We start from the raw sequence: 17013 nt of genomic DNA, 5'->3' as shown, positions 1-17013 counted from the left end.
TGGTGGTACACAGCCCCTCCGGCCTCACAGCACAAGCTCCAGCGCTGCCCGCCGCTCCCCGGCTGCTGCCTGTGTTTGCAGGGGTCCCAGGGAGGGGAACGGAGGGGGGATGCATCCTGCACGCTGCCTGCGCGGCTCGCAGATCTCCGGTGCCCGGCGGGCAGCTGCCTGCCCACGCTTCCCCGGTCGCCCCTTCTCCCCCAGCCCCAGCTCGCTCCCCCCGACGGCACTGCCCTGGGGCCGGGGACTCGGCACAGACCCTGCTCCCGCAGGATCGCCCGATGCCGGGCGCTGCCCGCCCGGTTCTCCCCTGCCCTTCCATGACAGAGGGTTGCAGGGATCAGCACGGAGCCCACAGGACGCGGAGCAGACGCTGCTGGCTGTCGGACGCTGCGTCCGCGCTGTCACTGTGCCCCGGTCCCCGAAGGTGACTGAGCCGCCCCGGCAGGACCCTCTCGTTGAATCCCGGCAGTTCCGGGGACGCCCGGGCTGCGGGACGGGCAGAGGGGACACCGGGGACGGGACCCGCGCGAAGGCAGGGCTGGCCCCGCTCCCTGCGGGAACGCTCGGCAGACGGCAGCGCGGGCACCTCTCCCCCGGCGTGTCACCATGATTGAGTGCGGGATGCAGGCACTGTAATGGTTTCATCAACTTCACTACTTTTTATGAGAAATTTGTTCCAACACCTTCCCTTTCCCCGGCTGCTGTCACCTTAACAAATGCCAGCCCAGAAAGAACAATAATCCCGTAGGAAACTTTGAACCGGAGCGGGCGGCTTCCCGGGGAGGGGGGCAGGAGGTGGGTGTAAGCTCATTTTTGCAGGTGCTCAGGACCACTCAGAGCTGCCCCAGCCTGACACTGCCAGCGCTGGAAGATCTGCTTGTGCCCTCCTCTTCCTCCCGGGGGAGGATCGCGGCGTGCGGACGTGCTGTAGTGCTGGTGAAGGAGCTTCGGACGGGAGCCTTCAGCCCCAGCCCCGTCCACCCTGCCTCCCCACCCACCGGACCAGTCCTCCAGCCCAGTGAGCACTCAAAACAGAATCACAGAATCACAGCATGGTGGGGGTTGGCAGGGCCCTCTGTGGGTCACCCAGCCCAACCCCCTGCCCAAGCAGGGTCACCCACAGCAGGCTGCACAGCACCGCGGCCAGGCGGGGCTGGAATATCTCCAGAGAAGGAGACTCCACAGCCTCCCTGGGCAGCCTGGGCCAGGGCTCCATCACCCTCAGAGGGAAGAAGTTCTTCCTCATCTTCAGCTGGAACTTCCTCGGCTTCAGTTTGTGCCCGTTGCCCCTTGTCCTGTTGCTGGGCACCCTGACACAGCTCATGCACTTCTTTCTGTCCCTGACACCTCTCGCCCTCCTCGGCCGCTCTGATGCTCCCCCAGCCCCGGGCATCCCGCTCCTGGCGCTGCCAAACGGCTCGGTGCCGGCTGGCGAAGTGCCCGACCTCCCGCTCCCCCTCCCACGACCTGCTCGGGTGCTGAGCTATGCCCCCCAGCACCCTGCTGGGCAGCCGAGCAGCGGCTCCCCCCGCCCGCCGGACCCGCCGGCTGCGTCGCGGCACAGGCGGGTGCATGGTCACCTCCTGCTGCACCCGGGCAGGTCTGCCGGCTCCGGGGACCGTGCTGGGGGATCCGACGCCCACACCGAGTCCCTGGGCATCACCGAAGCCGAGCAGGCGGGGGAAGTGGGACGGGCAGGAGAGGCAACCCCGGCAGCTTCCCCGAGCGCGGCAAAGCACCGGGCACCAATCTGGGGATTCCCAAGGCTGCGAGCGCCAGGCCTGCCCTCTGCCTGCCTTCCCTGCGAGGAGCTGCTGCTTCGCCGTGAGTCATCGCTGGAAGACGAATGCTATTTAAAGGATGTTATTCGCAGAAAATCGAGTTTTAATAACAGGGCATCAAACGAGGAGAAAACACCAAACTTCCAAGCGGAGCTAGGTTTCCGTATGTTAATTTATACAGCACATTCCCTGCCTGAAGGAATGGAAACCACGCGGCGAGCTCCTCTCTCTGACAAAGCGGTGCAGGGAGCCCTCTCCTGCTCCCCGCTCCGTCGCACCGGAGCATCTCCCGGCCACGGAGAGCAGGACCCAGGGCCGGCCATGGCTACCGCGCCGGCACGGCCGGGGAGCGCGGGCTCGGGGCTCGCGAGCCACCCTGCATCGCTGCCGCGCTCCCGGGAGCCTTCGGGCTTAGCTCAGCCGGCGGGTGGGAGGGCGGGAGGAGACAGCGCTGAGCTCCCTTTAAAAATAGATCAAACCCTCCGCAACGGAGCCATTTTCTGAGAGCAGCAGGCGCTGCCGGGCTGGGGCCACCTCTGCGAACACTCGGGTGAGTTTTCCCAGATGGATTTGGAAAGCGAGCGAGGGGAAGGATGGCAAAGGCAGCAAAGCAGACTTGTTTTCCAACAAAAGAAAAAAAGACAAGTGAGGAGCAGCCTGCGGGCACTCGTAGCCCCTCGCCCCGTCCCCAGCCCGCGTCGCCCGGGCCCTTCGGCGCAGCACGGTCTGACGAAGTCAACTCGCTCGCACCAGGGCGAGGGGTTGGCTCATCCCACAGCCGCCAGCCGGCTCCTCTGCCCAGCACGGGGGTCCTGAGCCCCCTCCTCACCACGCACCGAGCCTGGCTCTGACCAAGACCAAGGACATCTCGTTTGGAGGGGACAGAGAAGTGCTTCCAAGCTTCCCTGAGCTGCAGAAGAGCAGCGGCCGAGCCTCCCCCCACCTGCTCCAGCTGCCCTGGAGCCTTTCCCGGGCCGACCCCAAACCCTGGCAGCGCCGCACGGCAGCCGCGGCTCTGGGACGCTGCCGGGTCCCAAACCCGATGACCACACGGAGAATCGACGCGAATCGCATCCCACGGCTCTGAGCTTGCACCGGAGCTCCCCAGCTTGCCGGGCTGCTGGACGCGGCTGCGGGGACTGCGGGGTCCCGGGGTGCACACTCGCAATGGGGGGCTGTACCGGTGCAGCCCCCAGCCCCGCTGGCAGCTCAGATTCTCACACCAGGTCTCGGCGTTTTCCCGCATCCCTTTGCCTTCTAGCTTCTCCCCGGTGGGCGCACGCCTTCCAGAGGAATCTCCCCACGCCTTCACGGCCGTTCGCAGCTCACCACCACGGGCATCGCCCCGGCAGCCCGACATCCCCGGCACGGTGCAGGGCTCCCGCAGACCGTCCTCCCGCCACGCCACCGGCCCAGCACAGGCACGGAGCGGCAGGCACGGCTGCCGAAAACAACCTTGGCTCAGGCGGCCACGTGCCGAGTCAGTCTGAACAGCACACCGGCAAACAAAAACGCATCTGCACGTCGGGGCGAGCTCCAAGAGTAAAGACAAGAGGACCTCAGAGGCCACAGCCTTCAGCCGTGAGGCCAGCAGAGTTTTGTTTAACGCAGGAGGAGTAAATAAAGTCCTCAGCAAGAGGAAGAAAGCTCCCAGAGAACCGATCCAGCAGGGAGGGGGTAAATAACCCCGCGCCGCGCGAGGGGAGCCTGCGAGGACCGGGCGCGGGGAGCAGCAGCAGCAGCAGAGAAAACCTCATGTGCCAGGAGCACGGGGCAGAGCGAGGATCGCCAGGGGGGGCTGAACAAGATGCTGTGGCAAAACAGCAAAAGGCTCATTAGTTATGCAAATAAAAAGATAATACAGAAAAAAGTGACGCTGCTACACAGCACGGATGAGTGGGGACAAAACTAACCTAGGTGCTGCCTGAGGACTGACTGCATAGTTAGCTGCGGCTTTCGGGAGCGATGGCGATCAGCACGCTGCCGTCCGCAGGCTGCCTTACGGAAGCTACGGTCGCCAAAGCAGGAGCAAAACTCCAAACACCCAATGAATTCAAACCAGAGGAACGAGGAACCCTCCATCCCAGGAACCCACCAGAACCAGCCCAGTTCACAGCCCAGCCGCGTCCAGCTGCAACGGGCCATGGCACTGGGAACAAGCAGCGCGGAGCCAAGCGAGGAGCGGGGGCAGGGAGGGACCCCCCGGCCCTCCCCAGCCCGCAGAAAAGCAGCTCGACGGAAAACAAGGCGGAGACGCACGACAGACAGGCAGGACGCAACGGTGCCTTACCAAAGGCAGCTCACGCCCGAGCGAGCCGCCATCGTCCTTGGGAGCCGAGGCAGGCGAGCGGCCGGGCCGGCAGCCGGGCTGGCGAGGGCCAGGGGGCATCGGCCACGCGGGGGAAGAGCCCTCAGCCCGCGGGGGCTGGCAGCCCACGGGACCGGAGCGCCCGCGCCGCACGGGGTTCGGAACGCCGCGCATAAGGGCGACGCGAGGATGGCTGCTCCAGCCCGGCGCGGCAGAGGGACGGCGATGCCATTACTCAGTGACAGGCTGCCTGTGAGTCACCCCCGCCCGCATCTGCGAACGGAGCGAGCATCTTTCCTGGCAAAGCGATGGCCAGGGGAAAGCAGGCAGCAGCCACGCCGCCACGCGGTGCTCTGCCGGCGCCGGATCCGTGCCGCCAGGCGACTGCGGGTGAGACGGCTCGGGATGGAGGAGCAGGGCAGGGCTGCCCAGGCAACGAGCGCGGCTCTGGGGAGCGGACAGAAGGGCAGAAGGGCAGCAGGACAGTAGGACAGAAGGGCAGAAGGGCAGAAGGGCAGAAGGGCAGCAGGACAGAAGGACAGAAGGACAGAAGGGCAGCAGGGCAGCAGGGCAGAAGGACAGAAGGACAGCAGGACAGCAGGGCAGCAGGACAGAAGGGCAGCAGGACAGAAGGGCAGAAGGGCAAAAGGACAGCAGGGCAGCAGGACAGAAGGACAGCAGGACAGCAGGGCAGAAGGGCAGCAGGACAGAAGGGTAGAAGGGCAGAAGGACAGAAGGGCAGAAGGGCAGCAGGACAGAAGGACAGCAGGACAGAAGGGCAGAAGGGTAGCAGGACAGAAGGACAGAAGGACAGAAGGGGAGCAGGGCAGCAGGACAGAAGCACAGCAGGACAGAAGCACAGCAGGACAGAAGGACAGCAGGACAGAAGGACGGAGGAGCTCGTCCAGCCAAGGCTCCGTCTCTGCGAACACACAGGGAGCAGGCGCTGGGCAGGGCGAGGAGCTGTTCCCACGGCAGGACGACGCTGGCCGGAGCGTGAAGGGGTGCAAGAGGCTGCAGACGCAGGGAGGAAGTAAAGGAGAAGGTTTCCGTGCCCGGGGAGGGCCGGGCACCTTCCGGGCTGGGCGCTGGGACAGCCCTCACCAACCGATGGGTGAGGAAAGGCGCTGTGGCTGGGACTGCCTGGACAGCGGGGACTGCGCTCGGGGGGCCGGGCCTCTGCCCCAAACACTCCTTTGAGCACTTTGTAAAGGTCCGCAGATGTTCCACCCTTTCCACGGCCGACCAGCTCCTTTCCCAGCAGAGCAGCGACCGCCCGCGGCGGGGAGCCGGCAGGGAACGGCGGGTTCACCCACGGACACCCCACAGACGGCACCGCTGTCACACCGGAGCCCCATCCCACTGCTGCCCTGGAAAACCACGGGCCAGGCGCCCTGGCTCCATGCGCTGCCCAGGCTGCTTCCCTAACTCCGTGCAGAAACCAGGCTGCTAATCAGATGGAAAGTCTCCATCCCATAATAAACAGAGCGTACTATTTATAAACCTGAAAACGTCTTTATTATTATTATTTTCCCCCAGAAAAAAAAAATAAAAATTTAAAACCCCTTGCACAATGCTGTTGAATACACCCCAGCAAGGACTCGCAGGTCTGCGGCGCTGGTGTCGCTTCCCCAGGCAGTGCCCAGCGGAACAGATGGCAGCGTGGGCGTTAGGTACCAGCCTCCTGGCAATCTGAACATCTGTTACCGTTAGAAAATGCTAATTGCCATCAATCAGGACAGCACCTACCCACATTTACATGCAAGCACAAAAAAATTACGTCTAAATTTCTCCGAGCGCAACACTTGCTGCATGTTAAGTAACCGGAGCTGCTCGGATGCTGCAAGGCAGCCCGGCACCGGCGGCTGCGGGCGATGCGCCGCGGCCGAGCGCCCAGCAGCACCTGGCCTTCCCCAGCAGCACCCGCAGCGCGAGGGGCAGGGGACGCGCTCGGCAGCCCCGGCGCAGAGCCCTCCGACCGCCGGCAGCCCCCCAGCCCGGGAGCGCTGCCACTGGCGCGGGGCACCCCGGGGGGGCACAGTCCCGCTCCCCTCCGCATCCTTCGCTGCCGCGTGCTGCTCGCACCCCACGCAGCGGGAGCACCTTGCCCCAGCTCGCTCCCTCCCTCCGGTGACGCCGGCGCAGCGCTGGGCCCCGCAGCCCGACGCGCCGCACTCGCAGAGCCTCGAGGTCCCCGCACACCCTGCCCGGCTCCCGGTCGCCCCGCCGCGTCCCCAGCTCCCGGCTCGGAGTGGCTGCTCCCAGCAGCTCCCGCTCGCACAGCCCCTGGGCAGGGCAGGCAGCGTCTCGCCCCACGGGACACGGCCACGGGATGCTTCAATCCCACCGGGAATTGCCTGGCCCCGGCTGGTCCCTGCGCTCCATCCCAGGGGAAGGTGAGCCGGGCTCCGTCCCCAGAGAGCACCTGGACAGACGGGAACAGAAACAGCCCCACCGTGATTTATCCCATCACTGCAGGGAAAGGTTCGGAGCAGCCCACCCCGACATCGCCTCCCCCTGGTGGCCCCAGCCAGACCGGGGACCCCCTACCCAGCCCCTCGCCCACCCCCGAAGCGAGACGGCAGCTCCTGTACCGAAGAAGCAAAGCCACAAATCATGGACGGCGAACTGGGACACCAAGCTGAGCAGAGGAGCCCGACACCCAGAAACCCGGAGCGCGGCCATCGCCAGGACCCGGCTCCCTCGCAGCGGTCCCAGGGGATGCTGGCGCCGGCCGTGCCGGCCCCACTCCTCACCCCGAGAGGCTGCCGGGCCCCCACCTCGCCTGAACGCAAACGCCGCTGCGGGCTGTGCCAGGATCTCCCTGTTCCTTCCCCAATTCTGGGCACCTCTGGGTGCGGCAGCCGTCGAGGAGCTGGCAGGGAGCGGCAGGGTGGCAGCGGCGTGTGCCGAAGCTCACCCCGGAGCAGCTCTTCCGTGGCGGCACAGACCACCCTCGCCGCGCTTCGTCACCCACCCGCAGGCCCTTCCCCAGGACCGCGGTCGCCCGTCGTAGCCGTGAGACAAACTTCCCGTCGCCGACGTCTCGCTGCCCGCTGCCCGCTCAGCTGGCTTCGGCGTCAGCGGGTCGGGGTGGACCCTGACCCCTGCGGGGGTCCAGGGTGGGCAGCGGCTGAGCGTCCCCAGCCCCCGCGCAGGCGCGCTCTGCCCTGCCAGGGGCTGCCCCCCGAGCAGCGCTGCCAGACCCGGCCCCCACTGCGCCGGAGGCAGTGGGGTCAGCGAGCGCTGCGCTCCCGGGGGGCAGAAAGCCCCCCTTCTTGGGGGGGTACGGCCCACCCCACACTCCACCCCACTCGCTGGGTCGGGGCCAAGGCAGAGCAGAGTGGGGGGGCTCACCTCGCCGCTGCAGACCCTTCGGGCTCCACAACCACCAGGACCCGGCGCACGCGGGGGCATGACCCTGTGTGCCACCCCACACCCCCTTCCCGGGGGGCTCAGCGCGGGCAGCAGCACCGTCCCGCGGCCCCCCGCCCCACCGCCTCGGCTCTTGGAGCGGGCTCAGGCTCTGCCCGAAGCGGAGCGAGGAGGAGCGATCTCGCTGCCGAGGCGAAGGCGCGGGGGGCACGGGACGGAGGAGCCGTCAGGGCGTGGCAGGAGAGCCTCACCAGACACCGCCGCGCTCTTCCCACGGCCACGGCGAGTCGGGGACCGTGGCGCACATCGAATTTGCGTCATGGTCGCTGGGCTTCGGCTCCATCCCCCTGCTCGCCCCCCACCCCTCCTCAGCCCTGGCTCCCTGACAACCTCCCATGGGCGCAAGCAGGCTGCGGCACCGCTGCTCGCTCCCCGCAGCGCCCACCGTCGCGCAGCAGCCGAGGGGACCGCTCAGAGCTGCAGGGTCACTCCCAAATGCCATCTGGCCAGCACCGCTCCGTGCCCGGCCACCAAGAAATTCTGCCAACACGCTGAAGGCCATGGCTCTCCCCTCCGCCGCCCCGGCTGCCGCCAGCATCTCGCGGTGCCCACTCAGCCCCGGCAGCAGCACGGGGGGGACCACGGCATCCCCGGCCCCCGGCCCCTGCTCCGGTGGGCAGCCCTGGGCACGCAGCTCCCGGGCCGGGGCAGCCCCTCCCGGGCACGCCACGGAGCAGAGCCCCTGCACCCCAAGTCTCCGGCGGGAAAACCTCCCCCGGCACCCGGCGGCAGGGCGAGGGGTTTGGTGTTGGGGAGCGCGGGGTGGGTGCAATGGTGGGTGCAGTGGTGGGGTTCAGCGGTGGGGTGCAGTGGCAGGGGTGCAATGGTGGGGTGCAAATGTGGGGTGCAATGGCAGGGGGCAATAGTGGGGTGTGACCTACCTTGCGGAGGGGGGGGCCCAGCCGCGGGAGCACAGCGACAGCCCCCAGGAGCCCCTGCCCCAGGCCCCCTCCCCCCAGCAGTGCCCAGGGGCTGTTTCTGGGGAGCTGCAGTCCCCCGCGCTCGGGCTCTGAAGTCACATTCGTCTCCGCCTGTGCCGCTTCCCCAGCGCTCCGCCGTGCCACCGCACGGGTGCCATCGCCACCGAGGCGGCTGTCCCCCACACGCCGCGTCCCAGATGCACTTTCGTAGCTGCTCGCAGCCAGGCGCTTTCCCAGCCCCCTTTTCTCGCGCGGCGCGGCGCGGGGCTGCCAGCGACGGCTGGGTGCCGAGCACGGGGACTCTGACTCACATCCAGCCCAGCCAGGAAATAAATATTTGACTCGAATTCATTTCCAGACTCCATAACGGGGAGCGGGTCCGCGGTGCCCAAGCGGCGCGTGGAGGTGCCTCCCCGTGCACGGGGCAGCGCGGCCGCCTTGGCTGAGGGGTCCGGGGCAGGGCCCGGCGCGTCCCCCTGGCAGCGGGCACCCCAGCAGCCGCGTCCTGCACCCACCCCGCACCCCCGTGGCTCTGCCCCAGCTCCGCGAGGCCCCCGGCCGCAGCCGGCATCGCCCGCTGGCTGCCCACTCCTTGGTGGTCCCGGGACCCCGCGCCGGCCCCAGCGCCCGCGGCAGCGAGCCCCGCTGTGCCACCAGCGCCCTTCCACACGGGAGCAGCCGCAGAGCTGCCGGCTCCAGCACTTCCCGCTACATCTGGAAACTCTTCTCACCCTTAATTGTTCTTAATGCTTTAACACGCGCAGTGACTAATAAGACACTAATTGGGCGGTGTTAGCAGCGAGAGACGAGCGGGGAGCGCGGCTGGCAGTGCCCTCTGCGCTGAGCCGGCGCTCTCCCAGCCGCTCGGCTGCCAGCGTGCCACCAGCATCATCCATCACCATGAACCCAAGCGCTTTTCCCTTCCTGGCCTCTCCCGGCGCGCTGGGAAACCCGCTTCCAGCAGCCGGGAAAGCGAAGAGCGGCCAATGGCGGCTTCTCACCCCACAGCCCCCCGCGCCCCGGCAGCGAGGGAGGAGAGGACGCGAGGGCCCCCGGAAGCGATGTCCCCACAGACAGGCACCTGGTGGCCCCCTGACCCCCCCTTTGCCCCCCTCCAACCCCGAGCCCAGCGCTGCTGGGTCCTCACAGTGCTGCTGCCACCAGCGTCGCCCACAGAATCACAGAATCCCAGCATGGCGGGGTTGGCAGGGACCTCTGGGGGTCACCCAGCCCAACCCCCTGCCCAAGCAGGGTCACCCAGAGCAGGCTGCACAGCACCGCGGCCAGGCGGGGCTGGAATATCTCCAGAGAAGGAGACTCCACAGCCTCCCTGGGCAGCCTGGGCCAGGGCTCCGTCACCCTCAGAGGGAAGAAGTTCTTCCTCGGGTTCAGCTGGAGCTTCCTCGGCTTCAGTTTGTGCCCGTTGCCCCTTGTCCTGTCGCTGGGCACCACTGGAAAGAGTCTGGCCCCGTCCTCCTGACCCCCACCCTGCAGATATTTAGAGGCATTTCTAAGGTCCCCTCTCAGGCTTCTCTTCTTCAGGCTGAACAAGCCCAGCTCCCTCAGCCTCTCCTCGGAGGAGAGATGCTCCAGTCCCCTCCTCATCCTCGTAGCCCTGCGCTGGACTCTCTCCCGCCGGGGTCCCGCTTGGCGCGGCTGACGTTGAGCAGACAAGCGGCCAGCGGCCCCGGGGAACACAGCCACTCCCGGGGCATTCGCGGAGAGGACGTCGGCGCTGGGGACCCTCCTGCGCCCCGGAGAGCCGTGGGGTGACGGCCCCCCACTGCCGGGGCTGCCAGCCCTGCCCGTGCCGCTGCCGACAGCACTGCACTTGCCGGAGCTGCTCGACGCCGGGAAATAGGCACAAATCTTGTTACACACTGGCTAAGCCTCCCTGGGCATGTTTTCTATAAATCTCCTGGAATTTATTATATGATAACTAGCCTGGAAAAGCCAAATTAAATCCACAGCCAAGAAACTGACTTTCAAATGTGACCTAATTCACTGGCTCGGAGGGAAGGGGGGAGCGGGGATCCCGGTGCCAGGCGTTCCCGGGATGACCTCCCCGTGCAGCCACACACCCCCCGGCCCCCTCCTCCTCCTCGCCGTGACTTTGGGGACGGAGCTGCGCAGCCTTTCATGTCTGAGCGGATCTCGCACTCCCACTCGCTGGAACAGCAGCGCCTCGAGGGCTCCCCTGTCAGATGGTTCCCCATTGCTCATCTCCAAGCCTTCCTCGGAGCAGCGCGCTCCTCCCGGGGGGCCGTGGTGGGTTTGGGGACAATGGGGAGCACCGGCGCAGGGGCTCCGCGTCAGTGCGTCCCGCCGCGCTCCAGGCTGCTCCTCGACATCCGAGCGAGCCTCGCGCACAGCCCCGGCAACCCAAAGGCTTCGTGCAAGGCCCCGGTGAGGGAAACGGGTCGTGGGGAGGGAGCGTTCAGGGCAGAGGAGAAAGCAGAAGGGAGAAAATCTGACTGGGGGCGGGAGCACGGCAAGCCCACCCCTCCCCGTGCGCCCGGCACGGGTCCTGGCAGCAATGGCTGCGCCAGCCCGGCCAAGCAAAGCGTGCTCCCCGGGACCGGCACGCGCATCGCCACCGGGCAACATCCCGACCCCGAACCCCCACACCAAGCAGCGCGGCCCCCAGACCCGTACGTGCCCCAGTCACCAGAAGGTCCCAGCAGGACCTCCCGGTGCTCCTGCTCCGGACAGGGCACACGTAACAGGCCAGCTCCGGTGCTCCCGGCGCAATGGGGCAGCCCTACACGGCCCCTCTTCCCGCGGGGCTGTGGGGCAGAGGCCAGGCAGGACCGCGCACCCCCCTGGCCCCCCATCCCTGCCCACCCACTGTGCGTGGGGCTCTGCGCAGGAGCGCGGCGCGGGCAGCGCGGGCTGGGCGCGCGGCGAGGGCGACGTGGGCAGCGCGGGCCCGCGGTGCTCCGGCAGACCCGGGGGTGGGCTCGGGGCTGGCACGCGGGCGCGTGCTGTTGTTCTGGAACGGCGTGCACTGGCAGAGCGGCGTGTGGGAAGCTTGCATAATGGTGCCAGCCCACACTACGCCTGCTCCTTCCCAGCATGATCAGCCCCTCGCTTTCATGAGCAATAACATCCACCCAAAGTTTTCCAAAAGACAAAAAAAATCTTCAAGGTGATGCACAGAGCTCCGCTGCCTGTGCTGCCTTCGACTGATGAATGCAGCTGGGGAAATCCATCCGCGGAGCCTCCCGGCAGCAGCCAGCCTTCGCTAATCCCCGGCTCTGCGGGACGACCGCTGCCCCAGCCGAGGGCTCTCAGAATCCCACTCCCCGTTTGAGGATTTCTGAGCGTGCCCTTGGGACCGGGGCCAGGCAGCGGAGCTGGCGTGCGGCGAGCAGCGCTGCGAGGTGGGGACGCGCGGCTCCCCAGCGCCGGGAGCCCTGTGGCGGGCTGAGCCGCCCGGCGACGCGCGGCTGCACCGGCACCGGCTGCACCGGCACAGCTGCACCGGCACGGGTGCTGCCCTCTGCTCACGCCAGCCAGGGGAAGAGCGGTCCCGGCTGCGGGGGTCCCTGGGGAGCAGCAGCCAGCGTGGCAGCGTGCCGGGAGACGCGTGCAGCAGCAGACAGTGCCGCGTGGCCTGTCCCCGAGCAGCACCCGTCGCTGTGACAGCGCTGTGGCAGCGCTGCAGCAGCCCCCCCGACAGCCACTCGCACCCCCGGGGACTCGCAGCGCCAGGAGGAAACGGGGACGACGGAGGGGAAAGTCACGCTGCCTTTGCGAGGCTGAAATTTTACCTGCTCGTTGGGCTGCAGCACGCTGCCAGCGCAGGCTGGTGTCAGCATGCGGCGGCTTTCGGCGCCCGTGACGTGAGCTGACGGGGCCGGGTCCAAGCCAGACCAAAGGGAAGCCACACCAGCAGCCGTGGCAGGTTTTTGCGGCACGGTCTGTGCCAAGAGCTGGGTCTCGGTGGGTCCGTCCGGGCTGCGATGCACAGGGCTGTGTGCGCGCACCGTGCTCGTGCGCTCCCCTGCCCGTGCGGGGGGACCATCAAGGTCGCCGCGTGCTCCGGGACGCCCCTGCTCCTGCAGCGAGCAGGAGGGTGACAGCCAGGACCGATCCCTGCGGAGCAGCGGGGAGCCTGGCCTGGGGGCAGGACCAGACCCCTCCCCACACCCCGTCCCATGAGGACTGGAGCGGCCATGGCTTCTCCCTGCGACGTCCCCTTTGCCAGGTCCTCTCACGAGAGCCTGGACCTGCGGCACTTGTGCCACCGTGGGTGGGCATGGGATCTGCTCCCAGTGCTGGCGCAAAGCACGCAACGGGCTGACCGGCAGGCACAGCCCGCGGGGAGCAGCAGCTCCATCCTCATCCCGACCCCGTCTCCCTGCTCCCCCCACCCAGGCTGCTCGGTGGGAGCGACGTACCTGGAGGCCAAGAGCAGGTCCCTGGTGCTGCGGGTGCAGGCAGGCGCTCACGCTGGCGTTTGCCCCTCGGAGCCGTCGGGAAGAGCCGTCGGGGTCTCACAGCAGCAGCTCCTTAGCCTGAAAGAGAGAGGAGAGGCTCCGGTCTCGTCCCTGTGTAGGCATCGCTGCTAATAACGGAGGAGGACGCGGCAGAGCTCGGTGCCGCTGAGCGCCGCGGCATCCAGGGGCTCGCGCACTGCTTGTCCCACTCCTCTAACAGCACAATTCTTTCACGGCTGGAGAGCGGCTTTGGAGCATGGCCCGGCTGCAGCGGCAGCCCGGCAGGCAGGACCCCAGCCCCTCGGGGAGGGGGAACCGTGTCCGGCTCTGGGGAACAGGGCTTGGTGGCAAGGGGCGCACAGGGGGTCCCCAGCTCGGGGATCCTGTCCCAGTCTCCACGTCCCAGTCTCCATGTCCCAGTCTCCACACCGATGCAGGATGCTGAGGCCGGTCCTGCCTCCCCCAGGAGCACAAGCCCTGGCTTCAGCAGAGCGCAGGGGATGGAGACAAGGCAAGGCAAAGGCTCTTTCTTCCAGGAAAACATGCCCCCCGACCCACCCTCTTTCCCCCACCGGCTCCTCGGAGGCAGCCCGCAGTCCCACGGCACTCTCAGCAGATCTGGCTTGGTTTTCCCCGACCCAGGTAGAACAGGAGATAATTTAACAGCTTGTCCCCCACTGTAATGGGAGTTTTCTCCCTCGTCCCCTCAGGCAGCCCATCCATCATGGCACCAAGCGGCAACGTCCACCCTGCGACCTCGGCCCGGCAGCCCCCAGCCCACCGTGAGTTACGACGCCTGCACCGCGCGGCGGGACGGGCTCAGCACACCAGCTGCGTGCCGCGAGCCGAGATTTATCCCCTCGGCGGAATAAGGGGCAGAGGCCGGGAGATAAGTCACAGCAAAGCTGCGGGAGCGTCTCTCAAGGTCCTCCAAGGTTGGCTCATTAAAAAAGCAAGGAGAAGAGGAAAGCAAAAAAGAAATGCCCGCAGTGCTGTGGCTCACGAATCGCCCTCCCGCCTTCGAACCAGCCAAAACCAAGAGGGAAGCGGAAAGGGTGCTGGGACGGCTCTGCAGCCATCGCCGGGGGAGGCTGCTGGCCAGGGCCATGTGAAGCCACCAGCTTCCCCCAGCACCTGTCTCAGCAGCATCCCCAGCACCCGTCCCACCAGCATCCCCAGCACCCATCCCATCAGCAACCCCAGCACCCGTCCCAGCAGCATCCCCAGCACCCGTCCCAGCAGCACCCCCAGCAGCGAAGCAGCGCAGTGCCGGATGGGGAGAATGCTTCCCAGCGGTGCAGGAGCACAGCAGCCCTGGGGAAGCGGCAAGCGAGCCGACACACTGGGATCGGCGCCTGCAGTCGCCCGGCTCTGGGGTGCAGCCGTCAGGCTCTGCCGCGGAACCCAGGCACGCCAAGCACGCTGCCGGGAGCGGGCACCATCCCCGCGACGGCACCCATCACCGCTTTCGGGGAGAGACCGCAGAAAACCCCCAGAGCAACCATGAACACCACAGGAACTCCCCAGCCTCCCCAAACTTGCTGGAATTCCCCTTCCGCCTCATTAGTCCTGCTCATTAGGCTCTGCTCCTGATTAGCACGCAGAGCTAGAGCACAGCTCAGCACGACTTCACGCTCCCCAGCCCCTCCATCCCGGCCCGCTGTCACGTCGGTCTGCCGCAGCCCCATCCCCCGGCGCAGGAGCCCCCTTGCCGTCCTCCGCCCTGGGCTGTCTGTGTGTCACCGGGATCCGCGTGGAGCCGGGGGGCTCAGCGGGGATTCGGCCGTCCCGGCTCCGGAGGGGCTTTTTAATCAGGCACACGTCTCCCCTCCGCTCAGCCCCACCAGCTCGCTCGGCTGCGGCTTCCACGCTCGCACCGCGGGCTTCCCCCAAGACCGAACCCCCCCTGCACGCGCAGCGAGCGCAGGACGCGATAAACATGGGGAAAATCCAACAGCGTCCCTAAAACGAGTTGGACACAGCAGGATTTTTTCAGCACCTTCTGTTTCCAAAAGCAAACCCACCTGTGCGGGAGGACAGGGCTGGCGTGGTCCCCAGCGGCGGTGGGGGACTGACGGGGGCCTGGCAGCAGCCCCTGCCCACTGGCAGCCAGCTCTGCTCCCGCGCCGTCCCCCGGCAGCCCCCAGCCCATCACCGAGCCCCACGGGGCATCCCCCCCAGGAGCCAGCCGGCTTTTACTGCGCCATAAACCACCGCGATTCCATCTACCGGCCAAGCCCCAGACGGCTCAGAGATTTTATCAAAGCCGGCAGCACCCCGGGGAGCAGACGGAGAGATGCCGGCAGCTGCCCGCAGCGTCCGCATCGCCAGCCCGACCCAGAGGCTGCGGCTGCGACGGGGGGAGGACCCCGCTGCGCCCACCCATTTTCAGGAGACTGAGCCCCCGCTGCAGCCCCCACGCTCCCGGGGCGATGCTCAGCCCCGGCCCCGCGCCGTTTGTCGGGCTTCACCCCGGCCGTGGGGGGACGGAGACATCCCCCTTGCCCCAGCCGTGGGGGGACAGAGACACCCCCCTCGGCGGGGCAGCGCTGGGGGGACGGCGGGGGGCTGCGGGGGCGAACCCCTGCAGTGGCTGCTCCCTTGGCCACAGGGGAGGGGGAGGACGGAATTCTCTCTCAGCAGAAGAGGCACTGAAGCAGCACCGCGAGCCTGCGCTGCCCGAGACGCAGCTCCGGCCCCAGCCCCGATCAGGAGCTGATCCCACTTCTCTGCGCCCAGCCTGCTATCGCGCCGCAGAAGACGGCGCCTGGTAACGGGATTTGGATGCGGAGCAGAAGCTGTCTTCTCCCCGAGTCTCACTTACGTCACACCCGGAGGTATCCACGGCCATGCAGGTGACACAGAGGAAGGCTAAAGAGTTTCAGCTCTTGCGCTGAGGGAGCAGCTTCACCTTCAGCTGCAAAACAGCAGAACTAAAGCAATCTAATATTGGGTGCCCGCTCCGTGCCCCCGCTCCAGCAGGGCACTGGGGAGAGGAGGGAGACGAGCACACCCCTGCTGCAGCATCCCCGCGGCAGCACCGGCCCCGGCCGCAGGACCCCGCTCCTGCCCCCGACCCCGGCGCAGGGGGCTGCAGCCAGCGCCCCGTGGGCATCCCCCGCGCCCTGCGCCCCGCTCTCAGCCACGGGGCCACCCACGCGCAGCAGCAGCAGCAGCGCGGAGCCAGGCTTGGGCGGCAGAGCCGTGCTCGCAGCTGCCTCGGGGAAAGGGGAGGAAGGCTCGTCACCTCCCCGCCACCCTCCTCCCCGTCTGCGCCAGAGGAAGGTCCCACGCAGCCCCGCTGCCGGGGCTGGGAACGGCGCTGCCTGCTGCAGGCAAACCCGAAGGGACGGGAACCACCCCCGCCAGGCGCGGGTGACATCTCACCCGTGGGAACGCTGCTGGCGCCGTGTCCCGCCACCTCCCACGGCGCAACCGGGCGGGCGAAGGGCAGGCGCAAGAAAGCACCGGGCTGGCAGCTCCCAGCACCCACAAACGGCGGCGAGAGGGAAATCCGGCGAGGCCAGGCCGTGGGTCAGGCTGCAGCAGTCCAGCGGCGAGGCCACGCGCTGAGGGGTGCTCACGGGGCGCACGCTGCTCATGGGGCACACGCTGCTCATGGGATGCACACACTGCTCACGGGGTGCATGATGCTTGTGGGGTGCACAGTGGTCACAGGGCACATGCTGCTCATGGGGCACGCTGCTCATGGGGCGCACGCTGCTCACGGGGCACACGCTGCTCACGGGGCACACGCTGCTCGCGGGGCACGTTGCTTGTGGGGTGCACAGGGCTCACGGGGTGCACTGCTGTGCAGGGAAGCCCTGCACAGGCTGCAAGCAGGCACGGGCCGCGTGAGCCGCAAGGAATGTGCTCATCAAGGAGCGAAGCGGGGAGGCAACTCGTGGCGCTTGGGGAGCAGGATGCGTCCCGCTCGAAGCGTTTGCGTTTCCCGAGCTCAGGGCCAGGGAGCAGGGAGTTATCGCAGCCGTAGCTCGGGAAGAGCCCCGCCACGCGAAAGCTGCGTTGCTGTTAGATAGAAGAGCCGGGGAAGACGCGAAAGACAGGCAACACAGCGAAGGAGCAACCATCTTGAACAAAGGGATGGAGAAAACAGTCCCAAA

General features: G+C 67.5%; 1 protein-coding gene across 19 annotated transcripts in view; it reads right to left on the bottom strand.

Moving 5' to 3' along the window:
- The window catches only part of RBFOX3 (RNA binding fox-1 homolog 3), a 171670-nt gene that overhangs the window by 74670 nt on the left and 79987 nt on the right, over nt 1-17013 (bottom strand). For 15 of the 19 annotated variants that reach the window (XM_075441313.1, XM_075441320.1, XM_075441325.1 and 12 more), the window contains exon 2: nt 12851-12967. The gene's annotated coding sequence lies outside the window, so the exon portion shown is untranslated. Of the gene's footprint in view, nt 1-4074; nt 4236-12850; nt 12968-17013 lie in introns of those variants that run through there. The other 4 variants (XM_075441331.1, XM_075441329.1, XM_075441324.1 and 1 more) reach the window with 1 other exon arrangement.

Source organism: Opisthocomus hoazin, chromosome 21, assembly GCF_030867145.1.
Source record: "Opisthocomus hoazin isolate bOpiHoa1 chromosome 21, bOpiHoa1.hap1, whole genome shotgun sequence".
Classification (NCBI taxonomy): Eukaryota; Metazoa; Chordata; class Aves; order Opisthocomiformes; family Opisthocomidae; genus Opisthocomus; species Opisthocomus hoazin.
The sequence above is the reverse complement of the archived record's forward strand: the minus strand, read 5'-3'. Positions and strand labels throughout refer to the sequence as shown.